Consider the following 6,990-nt stretch of genomic DNA (forward strand, 5'->3'; position numbering starts at 1 on the left):
TTAAATATTTCAAGTGTGAAAAGGCCTTAAAACCGATGAAAACCCATTAAGAAACATGTCAGCTTAAATCTTTTTTAGCTGTTTTAACAACAAAAAAAAATTGTACATTTGTTCATACTAACCTATTAACTGAATGCCTTAGAATACAGATGTCTTTTTAAAGAACACTCTTAAAAATGATGTGTTAAAAATGTACACAAAATATGTGTTAAACAATTCGTAACACATTTTGTGTTACCACAGACAAAATTATGTGTTAAAAATGTACACAAAATATGTGTTAAACAATTCGTAACACATTTTGTGTTACTACAGACACATTGTGTGTAAATGTTGCGCTTAACTGATTGTTAAACCTGGGGTGTAAATTTCATCGGACAGTAAGCATAAAATTTTCTCAAGAGCAATTTTTGAAGGGGACACAAATAATACAGCCAACATTTTACTTATAAAGGATATATGTAATGTTACACAGAAGACAATCTTACTATTGTAGCATGTAGACTGTGCCATTATGCTCATTATTTCTCTTTGGTTCAATGAAAAAACTGACTAAATTGACCAAAATATTCAAAATAATTTATTTATTTGAATATTTTTTAAGTTGTTTACAACCAAATCACCAAAATATGATGAATACACATTGAGCTAAACCAAACACACAACAGTAAATCAATTAGCCTTATTGCAGTTCTCATATTCTTATCAGTGTTAATTGTTGTTGGCGGGGGTGACTTAGTATCCAACAAGCTATTATAAACAAGCTACCAAACAAGCTTTAGGTAACTTAGGTAACTTTAGGCAACATTATAATCGCTAAAATAGCGGACTCACGGGAAAAAAAATCGTGTTATCATCTTTTTTTTCCTTTTTTTTTTTTTTTGTTATGACTAATTAATTACTCAGTGTCGTCAGTATTAAAGCAAAAATAACCACTTCATCCGATGTTTTTGAATAAAACAGCCTTGACAGCCTGCTTACTGGAGCTCCTCTCAACTGTCTGCAGAACAGAACTGTCTTCTTCCGCCCGCCGGCGCCGCCGGACTACACACACAAGTGTGACGTGCGCGGTGGACCAAACCACTGTGAAGCAAGGGAGGGGTGACTCAAAATCTTTCTAAACTTACAACGCCTGTTTGCGTTTGTATTTCTTTAATACTTACACAATTATTATAACTATATATCATTTAAAATACTTACAGTGTTTTATAATTATATTTTTTTGGGGGGGGGACTGCACTCAGATAGGGGACCCCCGATTTACGCCCCTGTGTTAAACACATTTAAGCAGTACATATAAATAAAATGTTTTATTTTATTTATTTTTTTTACTTATATTGATATCTACTGTATTCATGTAGTTTATCATGTTGCCAATATAAAATAAGCATTTGGGCGCGCGGGGTGAGAATACTGGATTTCGGCATGCTGTGCGCGCATGGCGCGCCTGCGTAGTGACGTTCCTTTTCAACTGTCGCCTCGTCAGCCATGTCGGATGATTCAGCTTTCTGCCTCAGGTGAGTGAAAATAATTAAAATACCTCTATAATAGTAACTTTTTTCCCAACCTTGCCTAAGATTATTTTGTGTTAGTTGTCCAAAAAGTTGTTGTTGTATTTTTTTATTATGTCGTCTCCATGATTACTGTCTATGTTGGTACCCCAATTCAAATACACGGCTGGCCTGTTTACTAAATGTCGTCTATAGGCCAACTAACTTTAGCTGTCGCATTTACGGTTTTTGTAAAGCTGTGTTGGCAGAATTGTTAATTATACGTTTTAAGCGAAATACATATTTGTATTGAACGTTGAGTATGAACTCATTAACCTTATGGTCCTTTTACAATTACTATGGAATGTTTCATATTCAACAACGCAAACATAACGTAATCGACCTTGCGCGCCATTTTTGTGCTACGTTACCTGACGTGTCACTGACTATTTAAAATGTATTTTTTTATTGTTATACACTGTTATTTGTTTTCTCATTGTGCGGTGTATATATATGGATATTTTCCCCCCTTTTATTTAGATGATGGATGTCGAGGGACAAATTACTCTAACAATTTTACACAGAGTGCTTGTAACTGTCTTCATAGACGGAAAGGAAATATGGAGAAAACTATTCACAGATGGAAGTATCGGAGAACTGATAGCTTCAGCCAAAACTGAGCTGTCTCTTGACAAATTTCAAATACATTATATTGCAAGCAACACCCAGGATCTATTAGAAGGAAGTGTTCAACCATTACAGGTAAACCATTAATGTATTTCACATTTATATTACTAGTGGTCAAAGTAAACATTTAAATAATTAAAATGTTTTTCATTTTCATTTCTTAGTGTCATTCATCAGATGTAACTCGTACTGGCACCCCAACTGGATTGTTTACACTGCTTGATGAAAAAGCCCCTTACAATCCTGAGAGAACACGAGACAAAGACACTTTCTATTTCCTCAAGAAAGTTTCTTGTTAAAGTTGCTGTCAGTGACCTCATTGAGAAACATGGATTGTGAGTATAAGTGGTTGTTTATAAGATGTAAGGTGTATTTGTTTAAAATAAATGTAATTTAAATTGCATTGTATTTAAATAAATTAAACATTTCATAAAACTGTTAAAAATAGAACAGTAAATAAAGTTATTTATTGAATTAACCTTAACAGTCTAAAGTACCAGTGTTTATATATATATATATATATATATATATATATATATATATATATATATATATATTATATATTTTTATGTTTGTCGATGTTGTCTGTGTTAGAACCATTTCTGTGACTTTTTTTTTTTTTTTTTCTCTCTCCCAGCTATCCATTTGGTACAGAAAAGCTGGCACTAGCAAAGGAGATTGTGTCATCGTTCCCCTCGTTAAGGATTCAAGTGCCCTTTGGTGAAAATGAGGGACATGTAAGGATGTTTTTACATTATAAAATAAATTATTTAGCAATGTGAATATAAACTGCTCAAGTATATTTGACTCCAACTTAATTCTATTTTTGCATTACTCATGTCAGGAGCATTTTTTTGATGGGCCATCACACAGTGGCTTTATAGAGAACATCAGACAGAAGCTTCAACAGAACCAGCGGATGTACAGTTTGAAACGTCGTCATTGTACACTGCATCCTCCTTTGCCGAGTCAGGATGAAACTGTGCCAAGTGAGTAGTTGACCCTGATAAAAAGGATGCGACCGTCACCAGAGGATTCATCATCAATAAAGGCTGCAGTTGAACAAACCTTCAGTTACCGATGGAAATGGATAACAACTAAATCCCCAACTGTTGCTGAAATCTTCAAAGAATATCCCAGATTTCTTGACATGCCCGCCTTGGTAATAGACATGCTCAACTAAGAGAGAACTTTACACAAACTTATATTTCATAACTGTAATATTAATATTTCTTTTTCTTTTTTTTCATTGAAGATGGACATTTGAATTTTCCAAACTCACGGATGGCAAAGACGACTTTTTTATCCGGAAATGGGAAGGGTGCATAATTCCAAAGAATCCTGGAGAAGAAAAATGACATACAACACTTGCTGGAGAAAGCCAACAATCAGCAAGATGGTATGATTTTCTGCCTCAATGTTTGTTGCCTGTGCACACATTTTTAAACTTAGTTTAAATGAGAAAACTAAATATGAATTTTAATGTTCAATTCATTAAATAAATTAATAATAAAATAAATTTTTGTTTAAAATTCTTCTTTTGCATGTGACCTGCATCTTCACTTCATCTTCATCAAGATGAGCTGTGCTACACTGTTGAAGATCCTCACCCACGGCGTCTGGGAGAAGTGTTGCTGGCAGTAAATGCTGTGTGAACTCTGCAGTCTCATACCTGTTGGAGCAAGTGCCGGTATGCTTTTTTTACTCTTAGCTTGTGATAAACAACATTGTTTCTCATGCAGCAACATTTTCTGATGCTTTTCATTGTTTCATTTCTGTAGGCCAGTACCAACGTGACCTCCTTGCTCAGTGAATCCATGAGTGGGTCCCTGAAGTCAGCTCAGCCGCAGTTGGTTTCCATCGGTTCTCTACAACATGGAGCCCAGTACGTAATTGTGGCAAAGAATGATTCTTTTGCCCTTCCACTTGATGTTAAAAGCCTGACCCGCGTGAAATATGTGACATAATTTTTGCACCTGTTGTGTCAAAAGGGCTTGCAGCTTATCTTAAACAACTAATAATAGATCACCATACACAATTCAAGCTACTTTATCCTAGGGCTGGACAATAATTCAATATCAATATATATCGCGATATAATTTTTTCCGATAACGGTGATATGATTTTTAAACACATTTCCGGTATTTCGATATATACATTACAACATTTCTCACTGACTTGAGGCGCAGCCGTTAGAAAGAGCAGAACGCGATTGGCCATTGGCGTGATGACGTACACCACAGAGACACGCAGCCATCAGCCAGTGCTCAGCGTTAATATGGTTTGTTTAAAATAGCAACATGGAAAACAGACAGACAGAGTTCAGATAATGTATGTTTCAGTCGATGGATGCGCAAAACGTTACAACAACGATAATCAAAAAGCGTGGACAAAACAGTCACTCTTTGTAAACTGTTAACAGCGAGTGCCGTGTGCTCTAATGTCCAGTCATTTACGCCGTCATCACCCGGGTGTTGATAGCGCGCGAGCGCAGGTGAGACCTGAACAGCACACGATGCTATCTGTTTAAACTAAACTCATTTAAGCTTTGCTGATTTAAACCTTCAAGAACAAGACGCGAAAGAGAACTTGCACGCGCTGTGAGAAGATTTGTGTGCGCTCATCCCACGCGCGCACACGCTTATTTCAGACAGCGCAAATACTGATTTCTCTTTCAAGTCTTGCGCTTCGGCGGACAAATTCATACAAAAATTAAGTCAACATGTCCGTCTTGGCGAGTATTTTAGCAAACATAGTCGGTTATGTCTTAAGTGAACGTATATTACTCGAGAAAGACATCGCATGTGTAACAGTATATGTAGCTACTGGATCGTGCATGTCTTATAGGGGGAAAAAAAAATTCCTGCTGCCTGTTTTTAATGTTAAATCAAACAACAAATAACAAAGAAATCACTCACTGCTCTTGACTGAATAGTTTTTGTAACTTCAATAATGATTCATCTTTATTTATTTTATACAGTAAAAATAATATGCAGTGTTATTTTATATTTAATTACTTTATCCATTCTGTACCTGAAAACTGCAGTTAAGATACCTGAAAAGCACTGTTTATTCTATTTGAATATTTGCTTTATTGTACTTTTTTGTGATGTACTTATTTGCTCGTTCTTATTTTCTTTATTTTTATTTGACAGTAGTCTTATTTTTAGGGTCACGGTTTCGGTACGGTTCGGTATGTGCTAATAGCACGTACCGAAACCGTGACCCTAAAACCATGATACGAACCGAACCATGAGCAATTTGAACCATTGCACCCCTAGTGTCATCAACACTCAACAATGTTCCTGCCCCAGCAATGTGTTTTTGTTGTTTCTCACTGTTTTTTTCTGTTTTTACTGTTCACAATCTTTATCTTGGCTGAAGCACTTTTGTTTTAATCTATATTAAGGATAATAAAATCAGCCTACATTATAGTTTAATGTTAAAGATATTAATATTACAAAAGTGAGTGAGTCTTATGTTTATTTTTTATGTTTGTATGAAGGCTAAATACAAATAAAAGCTGAACATACATTTATTTGTACTGTTTTTATTTCTTAAATATTATATAGTTTTATAGGAAGAGATTTCATAGATTTGGCAAATTCATTTTTCAGACGTTGTGGCCGTTCTTGGCAGTTTTTCTGAGGCTATTATATAGTTCATATCGATATCGGAATTATATCGTATCGACCGAAATTAAGAATTATATCGTGATATAAATTTTGGCCATATCGTCCAGCCCTACTTTATCCTGGTAGGAATCTAATTCCTAAACATCATTATATGACACATTATTCGAGTATGAGTATTGACTTTATTTGGACCTCTTTCCAAGTTGTGGTGTATGAAGTTTGAAGCCATACATCACCCTCTTAAGCGACATGTCCAAGTAGTATGCAACTTTCGAAACATTTAAAAAACGCTGGCTCATAAACATCAGATTCAGCAAATGTACCACTGGAAATTGAGCTCACCACTCAATTTGGAAATGACTGTGCCAAATGCTTTCCCAGTTGTGATTGCATCTTTGTATAAAGGTGACAAATTGCTTGACAAACTGGTGACTTAATAGTTTACAGACCTTTAAATATTGTTTCATTTTGTGATCAGCAATATGTAACTCCTAAATACAAAATTTTGTTTTAAACATGTTGGCGGTTGAAACTGTTGAACACATTGTGTTTTGACCAGATTAGACAATAAATTGTTTTTTAACATGATCACCTATAGGTGAATGCATACACCGTAAGTGTGGTTATTTCTTTGAATACAGTTTTTAGGTTAATTAAAATATTTATTACTGTATGAAAATTAAATGTTGGTACACTTGAGAATAAGTTCAGAAAATATGGTACTTTATATGTTAAACTGTTTCATACATATCTGACATTTTATTTGACTGCTTAACAGATGAGTTTTATAATATTTGATGAATGTTTTTTAAAATGTATGATGTGTTAATGCTTATTTCACAAGTTTATAGTCAGTGTACTGTAGTAAAAACATTTGAACGCATTAATTCTATGTTAAAAAGAAAAACTGTAAGTGTGTAATGGTTATTTCCTTTTGAATACAGTTTTTAGGTTAATTAAAAGTATTTTTTCTATATGAAATTAAATGTTGGTACACTTGAGAATAAGTTCAGAAAATGTGGTACTTTATATGTTAAACTGTTTCATACATATTTGAAATTTTATTTGACTGCTTAAAAGATGTTTTATATTTAAGGAATTGTTTTTAAAATGTATGATGTTGAATGTGTTGAAATTCTTATTTCACAAGTTTAAAGTCAGCATACTGTAGTAAAAAT

General features: G+C 34.1%; 1 long non-coding RNA gene across 1 annotated transcript; it reads left to right on the forward strand.

Moving 5' to 3' along the window:
- Window positions 1-1,925: 1,925 nt before the first annotated feature.
- Window positions 1,926-3,860, forward strand: LOC137002074 (uncharacterized). The gene is made up of 6 exons (XR_010891763.1): window positions 1,926-2,252; window positions 2,342-2,512; window positions 2,815-2,914; window positions 3,022-3,339; window positions 3,433-3,576; window positions 3,756-3,860. It is a non-coding gene; the product is annotated as an uncharacterized lncRNA (long non-coding RNA).
- The last annotated feature ends 3,130 nt before the right edge of the window (window positions 3,861-6,990 follow it).

This window comes from Chanodichthys erythropterus, chromosome 15, assembly GCF_024489055.1.
Source record: "Chanodichthys erythropterus isolate Z2021 chromosome 15, ASM2448905v1, whole genome shotgun sequence".
Taxonomy (NCBI): domain Eukaryota; kingdom Metazoa; phylum Chordata; class Actinopteri; order Cypriniformes; family Xenocyprididae; genus Chanodichthys; species Chanodichthys erythropterus.